Source organism: Eschrichtius robustus, chromosome 3, assembly GCF_028021215.1.
Source record: "Eschrichtius robustus isolate mEscRob2 chromosome 3, mEscRob2.pri, whole genome shotgun sequence".
Lineage (NCBI taxonomy): Eukaryota > Metazoa > Chordata > Mammalia > Artiodactyla > Eschrichtiidae > Eschrichtius > Eschrichtius robustus.
The window spans coordinates 105,904,889-105,921,617 of NC_090826.1; positions in this window are offsets into that span (position 1 = coordinate 105,904,889).

Below are 16,729 nucleotides of genomic sequence, written 5' to 3' on the forward strand. Positions count from 1 at the left end.
GGAGGTATGTATTTAAACATTCATCTTTGCTGAAAGGAATAAAATTGCATTAAAACTAGGTATAAAATTACCCCACAAATCAATTACTACTATGATTGAAAGGTCATTCTTATATTCAACATTTATTTGTTGAGCACCTACTATATGTCAGGCCTAGTGTATGACACCAGAGGACACCTCAGGGAAGATAACAGGTCCTTGAGCTTGCACTAGGCATATTGCAGCAAATCCTAAGTATCTTAGAAAGTCTGAAAGCATGGTTTTCGTACTTATAGAATATATAAGGTTTTTTGTCCAAACATCTAAGTTCACAGATGAAGAAACAAGGAAGACTAAGTGATTTACCCAAATTCATATACCTCAGTGTAGTGGGGTGCTGGTGACTTGACCTAGGGTCATACTCCCAAGCCATTACTCTTTCCAGTGACACCTCACTCCCTTATATATTCTGAGCCATGCGTTCAAGAGAAGTGTTTGCCAACAAGTTGAGGGGTGTTGTAAGTCAGGATTCCCATTGGAGCCCTTCTATACCAATCTAACCTTCTCCCCCGCTCACAAGGTAACAGCCTACCTATGGCCAACGTTGTCCAGTTTACAGAAATGTTTTCACATTTATTATCTCAGTTGAGCTTCAAGGGACCCTAAGAAGTAGACTCTGTAGACATTAACATCCCCATGGAGATGAGGAAAATAAGTTTTAGAGTTCCAGTGACATGAGCACGGTTACAAAGTAAGAGCCAGAAGGGCAGGATCAGCTGCCCCAGACCTCAAACCACAGAGGCGCTCAAACATCCTGGGAATAAACCCGAGATTCTGTGCCATTTAACTCAGGTTTCTACCAACACTCCCAACACAAGTGATGAAATGTAAACTGGATCTATTCCCACTGAAGAAGGAAGTTTCCTTGGATAGAAATGTAAAAACACTCCCGGGACTGCAGATTTATCTTTGCTGAGATTTTCTGTGATCTACACATGCATATTTCTTGGTGTAATCAGAGTCCTGCCCCAATTCCAAGAGGACCTGAAACTGACAGCTGAATTCCAAAACCAAACAGTGTGTGACATTGTGCAGGGAAACAGATTTTTTTTTTAATATACATTTTAATTCCTTTAATATACCTCCCATGAAGTCATCTTGTTGGAAAGGAAAAGTGAAGAGAGGAAAAAAAACTGTAGAAATGTGGTAAATGTTTAATTGGTATGAAGCCAATAAATAAGTAATGGAAAAGAAACTTTATATATATATATTCACATTATAGATTATACAAGTGATGGTGTGAATACATTCTTGCTATTATGGAATTAAATAGTTAAATATTTAGATTAAAAATAAAAGTCATTCTTCACATACCATGAGTGGTCTTGAGACTCTTCCAGTGATTTAAGAAAAATATTTGTTTTAGCACCATATCCATATCTTGAACAAGACTGTGTAACTATATCCAAGTAAGTTCTCTTTGCTCATGGTGAGTGTGAGTGACTAATGCTTTCCAGTTATGAATGCTGGAAAAACTGTGAAACAAAAGAAAAATAAGTAAAATATTCTGCTATACGTGGTGCAAATAATAAATCCCTTATTAGAGCACAAAGAGAGATTTGATTTTCATTAATGGAAATAGTTATCATCTTTGTCACCCCTCTCTATTAAATAATATTAATTTAAAGGGACACCACATTATCCAGGATCTGGATCTGCCCCTTGAGACCTCTATTCATTGGCTGAGGCTCCATTCTTTTATACTGCAGATATTTTTTTAACTCTAAATTCTTTGCTCCTTCCACTATCATATTTCCCACCCTGTGAATGCCTGGAGTTCTGATAGACTGTGCCACAAAACACTTGTGTTTTATTTTATACTATTTTCATTGGTTCATGAGATGTTTTGTACAAATTGTTGGTCTGTCTCCCCAGCTAAACTCAAAGCTTCTTGGCGGAGGAATCTCGCTTCATATTTATCCCCTCCCTGCCTCCCCCACTGAGTGTCCTTGCTGCAGTGTGCACAGAGTAGGTTCACAATCCCAGGGGGAGTGTAGTCTCCTCTTTCTCTTCTCCACAACAGCATGAGACAGGCTGGGACCTGGGACCTGGGACCCTTTGCCACAGTGCTTGCACCTGGACAAACATCTCCTTGAGAAACAAAATACAAAGAAACAATAAGGGACTAAAAATAACTGCATGCACTGGCAGTTGGGGCAAATTATGGACAACAAGATACAAAAAGACCAAAAAAACCCCAACTGCCACTTCTGAAGAACTGGGAGCAAAAGCAGGGTACTAAGCATGCCCCCTGCACCCACCACCACCAAAGGGGTGGGCAAACCACCTAAGCCCCCCTCTGGCTGGACCCCTGGATGCACCCCTATCCACCTTCAGGATCAAGCAAGGGAAACTGTTTCTTGTTTTCACTCCCCGCTGCTGCAGCAGGGGCCCCAATAAAGCCTTGCCTGAATTCCTTGTCTGGCCTCTAATCAATTTCTATTGATTGGGGAAGGCCAAGAACCCTTGTCAGTATCAAGAGAACTCAGCAGCTGCATTCTCTCATCCCTAGTGCAGCAGAAACTTCCCAGAGGTGGGCAACACCCCAGAGTAGATGCAGAGCTCACGTTTTCTCAGGGTAGAGCTAAGTGTTGGCTGGCCCTGGGTGTCTGAGCCCTGAGGGCTGTCCTCCTCCACAAACTCACTAAGGCTCTTCCTGGCCCTGATCCCCAAAGTCGACATTTTTTGTTCCTATAGTCAGTACTCCAGCTGCACTGAGTTCCTGGCTTAATTCCCGACTACTCTCAGCCAGAAATCTTTCTGGTCCAGAACTTCAACTACATTCTCTTCTTTTGCTAACTTTGTTTCCCTCTCCTGTACTGTATGAGCTTGTTTCTTCTGGCTGCTTCCAGAAACACTTCATCCATTGCCAACGGGCTCTGTAATAGTTGCTTTAATCATTAACACTGATAGTTATTTATAGAGATTACCCACGCCAGCCCATGAAATGTTTGCCTCCAGTCAGGCCCATGAAAAGGGAAATTGTGTCCCAGGATGGTTGTGTCTTATGTGTTTGGATCATACTAGCATATTCTCCGGCCTAGAACATGGTCTGTCCAGAATTAAAGTGATTTAACTTTGAAGAGAAAATAATGCACGTTTTTTTTTCCCCGTGAGATTTTATTCATGGTCATTTGCTTCAGCTGTTGATATAAATAAACCAGTTTAACTGCTTCAAAAGGTCAACTGAAAAAGGAACTAGTCAACCTGTGTACTCATTAAAAATAAATGGAAGAGTTATGGAGAGTTATTATTATATCATGTCAAGACTGCTTTTCGGAGGGGGAGGGGAATGCAGGCCAGGTAGTTAATTGGGATTATGCCCTTAGCTACATCTGTTGTGATATTTGGGTTTACTCCATGTGAAAATGAGAACAAGGGTTTGTCCCAGGCTAGGGTCTCCAGAGATAAATATTACGTGAAGTGTTTTAAAGGCACAGAATCCAGGGGAATAACTATTCTAAGAGTTCGACGGTTACAAAGAATGCAGTTTTAACCAGAAGCAGAGATAAAACCTCAGGGTCACCAGGAAACCCCAGGTGTTTTCAAGGACCATATTGAAAAGTTGGCTGACCAAGTAGAAAGGGGAAGAGCCAGGAGCTGTAAAGCCCGATTTCAGTGACTCAGACTGGATTCAGTGCCCATGGTTAATATCAGGAGCTTCTCTATCTGTACACCACTTACATCAACCCCAATTCCTCATCCTATAGTTGAGTCCGTTTTTAAATCTGAAAACTTAAGTGTATCCTGGAACTGATAAACAGCTGAGAAAGTGTAGGGAAGAAAGGAATAGGTGGGTGGGGCTAAGCTGCAGCCCCAAGGTAACAACAGAGCAAAAATAAGTAACTGGATTCTCTTGGAGGTGGCAGATGAAGGAACCTATTGTTACCAAAGAGAGTTCCCTACCCAAGAGACCCTGAGGCATTACATCAGCAGACTAGCACATATGACTCTTTCCCAACTCTGGCTCCAGTTTGGAAACACATACCTGCTATAAATGGTGTTTGGAGAGGAGAGGAGATGCCATGTCTGTTTTTCTGCTTCCCATGTCTCTATTAAAATTTAGCTGCTGTGGGCAGGGTATTCATCATCTCCTTTCTTGGTCACCCCTCAAATTGCAGTGAGCCACTTTGTAGTTGTTCGATCACATGGTCAGGACAAATGGCTACTGCATAGCAGTAAGATGGACAGGGTCAAATCAGTCCTAAATGCTGAGATCTGGTACCTATTTAGGGGCAGAGCTTTGGAAAAATAATGGCTGGTAATTATTAAGAGTTTCATATGTGCAGAGACTGTGCTAGGAGCTTTAAGTGTATCTCCTCATTTACTGGTTACAACAAACCAGTTAGGCATTATTGCTTTTTCTGCTGTAAATCTGAGGACACCGGAGTTCAGAGAGGCTCAGTAATTTGCCCAAGGTCACAGAGCCAGTGAGTAACAGAGTCAGATTTCAAACCCAGGTCTGACTCCAGATCTCGTGCTGCTACTCCCGTGTTGTCATAGGAAAGGCACCTGAAGGGACATCTAGTCTTGTAGTCCTAGATTAAAAAATAAGGGTAAGCTGCTTATTTCCTGTCCCCAGATTTCTTCGTTTTATCACATTTACACCTCATATCCAGATGCCAATATTGCGCTTTTAGTTACATGCCGAGTTGTGTGGAAGGGTGAACAGAGTTTATCTCTATGGAAGAATGTTCATGGATCAATGGACCTGCCATTACATGGTCCCTATGTGGATGATACTGTCTACCAGGGGGTGGGGTACATACAGTTCTCACTCTCAGGAGATAAGACAGGCCTATCAAATGGTATCCAAGGCAGCATACCATAAGTGCTAAATCAACAGGAAGGAGAACTGCTCTCCATGTTGGAAGAGGGAGAGATCACTTCCAAGTAGACGGTCAAGGAAGGATTCCTGGAGGACGAGGCAGGATCTGAAGAGTGAGGGAGGGTATTTATTTGGAGGTAGTGGAATCATGAAATGGAGACATGGGGCAAGGAAGCAAAAGGCGTGTTTGGAAACAGTGAAGGCACCAGGTCACTTGAGCTAGGCTCACTGGGGGAGGAGTAGGAGACGAAGCAGGAAAGGCAAGCTGAAATTAGATTGTGCAGATCCTTGGAAACAATGCAAAGTGGTTTGAAATCATGATAATAAGTAAGATTCATGGTGTGAAACCCCAGTCCTGTGGAGGCACTGGATCACCTGGCAAGGCTGTTGTGCCGCAACAGCAGGGGGAACAAGGGCTTTGGACAGAAGGTCCACTTTGAGTCGAAGTCTAACTCCGTAATTTACTAGCAGTGTGAATTTGGCTAGTCACTGAATTTTTCTGAGTTGCTGTTTATTCATCAGTAATTCCCATCTCACCTGGTTATAAAGCAGGAGTCAGCAAACCTTTTCTGTGATGAGCCAGATTGTAAATATTTTGGACCCGATGGGCCATATTGTTGCTGCTATTGTACAGTGAAGGCACACAGACAACTTGTAAACAAATGAGTGTGGCCATGTTCCAATAACATTTTACTTACAAAACTGCCATCCAGCCGAATATGACCTCTGGGCCATAGTTTTCTAACCCCTGTTATAAAAGATTAAGTGAAATTATATCTGTAAAACACCTAGCACAAAATAGGCTTTAAATAACCATTCCCACCTCTGCTAATTCCTTTTGCCCCCCAAAGTGGCTTGTACCCCATTACCACACCCTGATGTAGTTGATACTTATGCATATATTCTTTATCACTTGTTTTTCTTCAGTGCTGGCCATAATATTATCTCATAAAAATGGGCTTCAAAATCAATAGATTCCTTAGGGTATGGTTTACTAAAGGCATAAAGAAAAGGGAGTCTTCCTGGTTATAATAATAAAGGATACAGTGTGTGTGTGTGAAAAAAAAAAGGTGTGAAAAGAAAAAAAAAAAAAAGAATGTAAAGTGCTGGTGACCTAAATGGGAAGGAAATCCAAAAAAGAGGGGATATATGTATATGTATAACTGATTCATTTTGCTGCACAGTAGAAACTAACACAACATTGTAAAGCAACTATACTCCAATAAAAATTAATTAAAAATAATAATAATAATAAAGGAGAACCATGTCCCATTTCTAGGCTGAGAGGGCATGAGGCAGTACCCTCCCTTTCCTTGCCACTTAAGGCTAAGAAAAAAGCAGTGGAAGTCCACCTGCTGAATTTAGAATAGAACTGCTGGGGGAATTTGGAATGAAAGGGCGCCCCCTAATGGACACTTACAGAATTCAGTTGAATTCTCTTCGTTTCATTCTCCAGAAAGGATTAACGAAGATGAATATACCTCACCAGCAGTCTACTTTTTTTTAAAATATTTAATTTATTTATTTATTATTTGGTTGCTCCAGGTCCTAGCTGTGGCAGGTGGGCTCCTTAATTGTGGCATGTGGGCTCCCCAGTTGCGGCATGTGAACTCTTAATTGAGGCATGCATGTGGGATCTAGTTCCCTGACCAGGGATCGAACCCAGGCCCCCTGCATTGGGAGCCTGGACTCTGAACCGCTGTGCCACCAGGGAAGTCCCCCAGCAGTCTACTTTTTACAAGCCCCCTTCATGTGACCTCATTTGATCAACAACTGCGTTGTGGGATGATTTTGCTCCTAAGGAAGTTGAAAAAGAAGTGGTTAAGGACTTAGCCAAGGTCACCCTTCCTGGCGTAAACCAATAGAGAGAGAGAGCAGGCTGGATATTGGGGGGGTGGACAAAGTGATTAAGGCTTAACCAGGGCAAATAGTGGGAGGCTCTGCTCACCCTCTGAGTTTTCCCTGTTGCCAACACAGGAACAAATTGATCTACAGTAAGAAACCATCTGTCCATCTCACTGAAAACTCTCCCACTGCAAAAGGGTTCTAACTGAGCTGACGTCATCTAGGCAAAGCAGTCTTCCAGCTGGTAAGCCAAGCCACCCAACAGGGAAGACCTAATGGTTCTTTCCAAAGCCTCCACTTGGAGTCACAGGACACTCATGTGCAACAGGCTGGCCATCCCCCTCCCCCTTCGTCAATAATTCAATTCTGTAGTTGCTGAGTGAGGTTTGTTGAAAACCTCCCTGGAGCCCTCAGGGAGCCGCCTGGAAAAAAAAAACTGGAGACCCAGGGTAGGGCTGTGGTAGAAATGCTAGAATTGTATTTCTAAGGGCTCACAGAGCGCAGCTGTAGTAGTCCTCCCAGAAGAACAGGACACATGGATATACTGGTCAGAGATAAGAGAGCACAGGAGACTGAGAGAGACTCAGATGTCCAGAGAAGGACAGCAGTGGCAAGAACAGGTCTCAGAGATGATCCAAGTGGCGGTGGACAACAGAGGGGAGGGTCAGCAGGGGCTCTGATTATATGTGAGGTGGTGGTCTACCTTCTGGAAATCTCAGAGGAAGAGACCACCAAAACTGGTGATTCCACTAAAGTTACACATTTCTGGGAATTCTTAGAAATAGTTGGAGAAATAAAGAGTGAAAAAACAAAAGCCTTCCCGCTAGTCAGCAGTTGTAGGCATGGAGGATCGAGATATAGATGATGATTATTATAAACATGACCCTGGGCTATAATTATATAAAACTGCCTAGTAAAGCTCGGGGCATACAGACTATAATTACATTAAACTTCTTTTTTTTTTAATTTTTATTGGAGTATAGTTGATTTAAAATGTTGTGTTAGTTTCTGCTGTACAGCAAAGTGAATCAGTTATACATATACATGTATCCACTTTTTTTTCAGATTCTTTTCCCACATAGGTCATTACAGAGTATTGAGAAGAGTTCCCTGTGCTATACAGTAGGTCCTTATTAGTTATCTATTTTATATATTGTAGTGTATATATGTCAATCCCGACCTCTCAGTTTATCCCTCCCTCCCCTTTCTCCCCCTGGTAACTGTAAATTTGTTTTCTACATCTGTGACTCTATTTCTGTTTTGTAAATAAGTTCATCTGTACTATTTTTTTAGATTCCACATGTAAGCGATATCATATGATATTTGTCTTTCTCTGTCTTACTTCACTCTGTATGACAATCTCTAGGTCCATCCATGTTGCTGCATATGACATTATTTTGTTCTTTTTTATGACTGAGTAATATTCCATTGTATATATGTATCACATCTTCTTTATCCACTCCTCTGTCAACGGACATTTAGGTTTCTTTCATCATTAAACTTCTTTTTAAAGTAAACTTTTCATTGAAGTACAAGTACTTACAGAAAAACACACTAGTCACAGATGTACAGCTCAATGAATTTTTCCAAAGAGAACACACCTGTGTACCCCAAATCCAGATTAAGAAACAGAAGGTTATTACCACCCCAAAGGCCCACCTCTCGCCCCCTCTTAGTAACCACACCCTCCCAAGGGTAACCTCTATCCTGACTTGTAACACTGTACATTAGTTTTGCCTGTTCTTGAACTTTATATAAATGGAAACACACGCAACTCTTTTGTTTGCCTTCTTTCACTCAACATTATGTTTATGAGGTTCATCCATGTCCTTATGTGAGGTTGTGGTTTATTTGTTGTCTTTGCTGTACAGGATTCCATTATGAATATACCACTATTTATTTATCCATTCTACTTCTGTTGGGCATTTGTGTTATTTCTGGTTTGGGGATCTTCTGGACAGCTCTGCCATGGACTTTCTACTACACGTGTTTTGGTAAATATATGATGTGTTTCTGCTGGCCTAAGAGTGGCTTGCTAGGTCATACGGCATATGTATGCTCAGCTTTTGAAGATACTGGCAATTTCTCGTGCTATTTAGACTCTCCAAACAATGTCTGAGGGTTCCAGTTGCTTTTTCTCCTCTGCAACACCATCTTTTCTTTCATTTTGGCCATTCTGGTAAGTACAATAAATACATAAAACTTTTAGTTTTATCTTCAGATCTGGCAGATTCCCTGAAGTGTGCCTCCCAGTTTAAAGTTTTTCTTAAATTTGGCCAGATGAAATCTTCAATATAAAGATCCAACTGATCTTCTCTTTCTGAGGAAATCGAATGTTTGTAAAAGATGTGGCTTATAGAAAAAGCATTTCTTTGTTTTTGAGACTTTAAGATCTTTTACGTTCTAAATGCAGAAACAAAATTAAAATAAAACAAAATAAAATTTTAAAAAAAGCAGATGTAAGGATGGCCACATAAGAAATTTTCCTTTCTCTCCTGAGCTGGTTCTTTATAAGACATCTACAGTTAGGACTCAACGTTATACCCTTTCTACTAGAGTGTACCTTGCCTTTTCAGATGCCTGGCTACTATACCGTAACATATGGACCTTTCATTGAATCTACACATCCCAGAACAGAGAATATTATTGCCAGAGACCTGCTGCCAGTGTTAGTAGGGGAACTGCAAGGCTTTTCTTATAATTGATCTTGAGAGGGAAGGGTTTTCTCATAGAGCGTTTTTCTAAGGGCAGCTGTGTTAATCTAAGTGGAAAGAATCTGTTAGGACCAAATAGCAGACAGTGAAACAAATCCGGTATGGCATGAGGATCTCATGCCTTTCTACTCTAGAGGTCAATATACAAAATGTGCATGATTGGTTTTCTCTGTTATCACCTTTGGCCTAGAGAGTCTGAATTCTGCAGTACTATTTTTGCCTTTACATTGGTCATTGACTTAGCTGTCTCCAAAGTATTAGCATACTTGGGCCGGTGTATCAGAACATTGAAAAGATTGAGATGGAATTGGGGCCTAAAAATAATGTTTTTGTTTTTTTTTTTAAACTGAAACCAGATTTATGCATTTGTGCAAAATGGGCTTCATTCTTCCAGTGCTGGTAACAAGCACAGTTAAGAAACCAAACATGACCATGGTAATGAGGAAGCACATGAAATGAAACAGGAAAGAGGTTACCTGAGAACTCTTAAGAATCACGATATTATTAGCATTTTCCTCCAGATCACTTAGGTATCATAAAGCCTTGTAGGAAATTTTGGGTTTGGCTGCAAGGAAGGAACTAGGGACACATTACCCAGCTGTTCTCTGAAGGACTGCCTCTTAACAGCTCTTAATTTCCCAGATTATGTACAACAGCCTTGTTCCCCAACCAGATTGCAAGCCTCTGGAGGGCAAGGACTGTTTATTCTCTCAAAAAATTTGTTAAGCACCTGCCTGGTGCTGGGGGTGGCAGGATGATGCTTCCTGCTCTCAGATCTTCTGCTGGAGGACGGAGGGAACAAAAGTGCCCACCGAACTGAGAAGGCATCCTGAGACCGAAAAACGAGGCTGGAGCTCCATGTAATCTATGGATCAGTTTATTATAGGGTAACTTACTCACAGGGTGGGATCTTGATCAGGCAGAAAAATCTGGAAACATTCGAAGCTGCCCTCCCCACTGCTGAGGGGCCATTGGGACAATTGTATAGTTAACCTAGGGTGTGAGGGTAGGTGCTTGGATACAGGACGTGCATTCCTAAGTCAGGTTATGCACCTTGCTAGTGTCAGTCACTTATATGAATCCCTGACCAGTGCCTGCTCTCAGGATCCTCGGAACTCTCTTCTCCTCCTCTGGAGACACCCTGGACTTTTTTGCTGTCCCCTCATGATGCCAATCATTTATCTGGATTAGCACTGGCCTGAATACATATTCTCCCTCACAGGCCTTTCTTCGTGCACCTGGGGCGGGTCCACCCCCTTTGCTCTCACCACCCCACTCTGTTGCTGGAAATACACACCCCAAGGTCTACAACCTTTCTGGACTACGTCTCTTCATTCATAAATGCTTTAATTTCACAAATGTTAATTGAGCTTCTACTTCGTTCCAGGTGCTGTGCCAAGTATGAAAGGTACAAACATGTTTATAATCATTAGATTGCTAAGGAAAACAAAAGCATGTGGACAAATACATAGAAGGAAATGTTACAAATGCATCGATCGATGTGTGTCTGGCATACAGGAGGGTGCCAAGGAATAGCTGATCAATTCTTCCATGAGGTTAGGGGTAGGCAGGTGAGACTTCACAAGGGTCAGTGTTAGGTAAGTTAGCTTTTACCCAGACCTGTTCCTATGGCAGTTCCCAACATTGTCACCTGCTGATGCTGCATTGCTGGTTAGAGCTCTAGCAGCAGTGGGCCAGAGAGAGGGCAAACAGAGGCTACCCACAGGTGTATGCATACTGGAATTCTGTAGAAATTCTGGAATTACTCAGTGTGGTCGTCATTGATACTGTTGGCCAAATGTTTCCAATTATGTGTCTTCCAGGCGCATGATAGAATTGTGTTTCCTGGCCCCCTTTTAAGGCCATGTAGCTAGTTCTGGACAAGGAATTATAAGCAGATATAAGTTTGTGGCCAGTGCATTGAATTGCCACCCTGAGACACTCCAAAGGTTTCTTTTCTCCTCTAACATGACAACTGACAACCTTTCAGACAGTGGTCTCCCTGTCAACCTGGGTCCAGTGTGAGTAGAGCCACCAACTGCCCTTTGATGGACGTGTGGCATACACAAAACATGAATCTGTGTTGTTTTTAAATACTCAGATTTTAGGGATGAGTCTTACAGCAACCTAACCTAGAGTTTAGCATCTTGCAGGAGATACCAGTTGTCTCTTTTCAGGAGAGAGTAAGGGAAGATTAAAGAAAAAGTTGAAAGCAGAGTGAATTATCTGTATCTGTGCATGAGCTGCTTCAGTGTGCAGGTATGTGTAGGAGAAGGGGGGCACACTTGTGTGTGTTTTTTTTAATTCATAATTTTCTTTGTCTTTCCACTTCAGTGTCTTATTTCTCTCCTGTTTTTTTCCTCAGTCCCACATACAGTGACCATAAATGTAAAGTCAGCCCCTTATTTACTTAAATGCCCATTTGACAGATAATTATTGATCACTTACTGCATGTCTAGCACTGTGATACGTATTGAGATAATAGAGATGAATATAGATTCTATCTTGAGGATGCCACCAATGACAAATTGATCTCAGCACAATTTTGAGCTTGGAGACTGAATTCTAAAAATAATCCAGATTAATATCACGCCAGTAGCCATACATCATATGAATTATATTTGTGACTATATATTGCTCATAGCAACAAGCTTAAAATAGTTGAGTCACTTTATAAATCTATATTCCAAAATAGGACAAAAGAAAAAGATGAATGTTGGAATCTTTTTTTTAAGGAGGTTTATTGAGATATAATTCATACTTCATAAAATTCACCATTTAAAGTGTGCAATTCGGTGATTTTTTAGTATATTCACAAAGATGTGTAACCATCACCACAAAATCAATTTTATAACATTTCGTCACCTCAAAAAGAAACCCCGTACCCATTAGCAGTCACTTCCCATTCTACCCTTTACTCCTCCCAACCCCTCCCCACAGTCCTACGCAACCACCAATCTACTTCTTGTCTCTGTAGATTTGCCTATTCTGGGCATTTCATATAAATGGAATCATACAATATGTGATATTTTGTGACTGACTTCTTTCACTTAGCGTAGTGTTTCAAGCTTCATCCACATTGTAGCATGTATCTGTATTTCATTCCTTCTTATGGCCAAATTATATTCCATTGTATGGCTATACCATACCCTATTTATCCATCGATCAGTTGATGAGCATTTGGGTTGTTTAATTTCTTGGTTATTATGAATAATGGTGCTATGAACATGTGTGTACAAGTTTTTGTTGTGGACATATGTTTTTATTTCTTTTAACTATTTACCTAGGAGTGGATTTTCTGGCTCATATGTTAACTATGTTTACTTTTAGAGAACTGGCAAACTCTTTTCCAAAGTAGCTGTACCATTTTACATTCCCATCAGCAATGTATGAAAGTTCCAATTTCTCCATATCTTGACCAATACTTGATATTATCTCTCTTTTTTATTACCCACTCTAGTGGGTGTGAAGTAGTATCTTCTTGTGGTTTTGATTTGCATTTCCCTAATGATTAATGATGTTGAGCATATTTTTATGTACTTATTAGCCATTTGTATAATATTCCTGGGAGGAATGTCTGTTCAAATCCTTTGCTCTTTAAAAAAAAATGGGTTGTTCTTAATTGTTGAGTTCTAAGAGGTTTTTTCTTTATATATATATATATATATATATATTCTGGATACAATCTCTAATAAGCTTTATGATTGAAAATATTATCTTACATTATGTGAACTGTCTTTTCATTTCCTTTATGGCATTCTTGAAGTAAAAAAGTGTTTAATTTGAAGAAATATAATTTATCTATTTTTTTTTTGTTGCTTGTGCTTTGAGTACCGTATTTAAGAAGGCCTTGCCTAAACCAAGGTCACAAAAAGTTATCCCGATGTTTCTTTTTTTCCTAAAAGTTTTATAGTTTTTGCTCTTAAACTTAGATTCATGGCCCATTTTTTAGTTAATTTTATGAATGATTTGAGGAAGGGTCCAACTTCATTCTTTTACATGTGGATATCCAGTTGCCCCAGTATCATTTTCTTGAGAAGACTATTCTTTCCCCCATTGAATTTTCTTGATTACTGTGTCTTTTCCTAAGTTTAGAAATCAGGAAGTATGAATCTTTTAACTTTTTCCTTCTTTTTCAAGGTTGTTTGGGCTATTCTGGGTGCCTTGCATTTCATTTGAATTTTGGGATTCATTTGTCAAGCTCTGCTCAAAGCCAGCTGGAATTTTTAGGTATTGTGTTGAATCAGAATATCAATGTAAGGAGTATTGCCATCTTAACAACATCAAGTCCTCTTATCCATGCACATGGGAAATTTTTCCATTTATTAGGTCTTAAGTTCTTTCAACAATATATTGTAGCTTTCAGAGAACAAAATTTACACTTCTTTTGCTAAATTCCTGGTCTTATTTTATAATCTTATTTTATTCATTTTGTTACTGTTGTAAATAGAACTGTTTTACTATTTTTTTCAGATCTTTCATAAAGTGTATTGAAAGATAATTTGAATATCAGTCTTAAATACTGCAACTTGCTTATTAATTCTGTTTTTTTTTTTTAGTAAAATCCTTAGTATTTCCTTTATGCAAGATCATGTCATCTTCAAATAGAAATAGCTTTACTTCTTTCTTTTCATTATGGATGCATTTTATTTCACTTTTTGCCAAATTTCCCTGGCTAGCACCTGCAGTACTCCTGATCTTAGGGAGAGATCATTCAGTCTTCACCATTAAATATGATGCTACTAGTGAGTCTTTCATAGATGCTCTTTGTCAAGTTGAGGAAGTTCCCTACTATTCCTACTTGTTGAGTATTTCCATCATGAAAGGGTATTGGATTCTATGAAATCTTCTTTCTGCATCTATTAAACTGATCATATGGTTTTTATGCTTTGGTCTATTCATGTAGTGTATTGTTTTAATTAATTTTTACATGTTAAATCAATTGTGTATTCCAAGGATAAATGCCACTTGGTCATGGTGTATGATTCTTTTTACATGTTGCTGGATTCTGCTTGCTAGTATTTTTTGTTGAAGAATTCTGTGTCTATACTCATAAAGGATATTGGTCTGTAGTTTTTTTATGATGTCTTTACTTTGAGGATCAGGGTAATACTAACCTCAGAGAATGAGTTGGAAAGTACTCCCTCCTCTTTTATTTTATGGAAGAATTGGCAAATAACTTGTATTAATTCTTTTTTAAATGTTTGTTAGAACCATGAGAAAAGCTGAGAGAGCATATTCTTTGCAAATTGAAAGGGGCAAACTAATTGTCAAAAACAGATTTTCTTAAATAGAAAGAAGATTAAATTGAGGGGAGAAAGGCTCAGAGTATTTGGAAGGTCTTTGCATGGTCTCACAAGACATATCACAATAGAAAATTACAGTTTAACCCATTTATGAACATGCATATGAAAATCTTGACCAAAAATACCAATGAATCAAATGTGACAGTACCATTAATCAAAAAATCATGATGAAAGGGCAGTTTTATATCAAGGATGCAAAGACAAAGCACTATTAAAAAGTCTATTAATATCAAAGATAGATCAAAAAAGAAAACCATACCAATTCAGTTGATGCTAAAATGGCATTTGATAAAATATCTATTCCTGATAAAGACTTTAAAAAACTAGTTATTCATATTCTTGGGTGTAGAGAAATACTGTTTGATTCCACTTATACGAGGTACCTAGAATAGTCAAATTCATAGAGTCAGAAAGTACACTGGTAGATACCAGGGGCCAGGGGTGGGGGGAGTGGGGGGAATGGGGAGTTACTGTTTAAAGGGGACAGAGTTTCAGTTTAGGAAGGTGAAAAATTTGGGAGATGGATGATGGTGAGTGTTGCACAGCAACACGAATGTATTTAGTGCCACTGAACTATACAGTTAAATATGGTTAAAATAGTATGTTTTGTATTATGTGACTTTTACCAAAAAAAAAAAAAAAAAAGAGTGAACCCAATGTAAATTATGGACTCTGGGTGATAATGATGTATCAGTGTTGGTCCGTGCATTGTATCAACAAACATAACACTCTGGTGTGGTGTGTTGATACAGGGCAGGGGCAGGGGGGAGGCTGTACATGGGTGGGGGTAGGGGGCGTATGGGAACTCTCTGTACTTTCTGCTCAGTTCTGCTGTGAATCTAAAACTTCTTTGAAAAAATTAAGTCTTAAAAAAACCCCACTCATACAAGAAGGCTTCCTTAAAAATGATAAAGAATATATACTTCAGAGCAAGAGAAACAGTATTTAATAGTGAATCATTGAAAGTCATCTCATCGTATATCTACTATCTCTAATATTGTTATCATTTGAAAGGTCCTGGTTCATATGCATTAAGATAGGTCACAAAAATAAAAAGAGTGGCTTTTAGAAAGGAGAACACAAATAATTACTGTTTAACAAATGATAATATCCATTAGAAAACTCGAACAAATAAACTAAAAAAAATAGTTAAAATTAATAAGAACAGGAAATACAATGGCCAAACCCAAGGTCAATATACTTCAGCATCTTCTTTTGATAACATTAATGATAATACCCACATTACATGAGCACAGGTTATGTGGCAGATGCAGTGTGAGTGCTTTTCATTCACTATGTAATTTAATCTTTTAAAAACCCTTTAGCCATTAATTAATGAAACTTCACAGCAACACTTATGAGATATGTACTATCATTATCTCCATTCTATAGAAGAGGGAACTCGGGCTTAGGGAAGCAGATTAACTTGCCCAAGGTCACAAAGCTAGTATAAAGCAAAGTTAGAATCAACTAAGCCTCATCCTTCATTATTATCACCATCAATATTACAGTTATTCTTATTATCATTATCTATTGAATTATCATAGGCTGAAAGTGTTGGGAGACAATTTTTCATAGTCTCACCCATTTCTGCACATCTTATGAGCTGTAGAACTGACAGCTTTTGTTCCTATCTTTTCCAGGCTGTTTGTATAGTGAATAGCCTTGGAAGCTAGAGATAGAGTCTCCATCCAGAGCAAAGAACAGGTTTGTTTGCTGTCCAGTGTAATAAAGATAATATCTTCCTTTGGGAAAAAGGTCCTTTGTAAAGATGTGGTTTCACTAAGCTCAAAGTTCTTCTGTAATGCAACTCTCTGCGTATGCAGGTGGTACCTGGCCTTCTTCACATTGCCCAATGGGAACTGGGGCTCAGGAAACTGATAACAAATGTTGATACTCTGATGACTGCTAATGCTGTGAGAAATAAAGTCCTTTGTCTCTGACCTGGGTATCTCCTGTCTGCTGCCAACATCCATAAAATGGTTGCAGGTTAACTT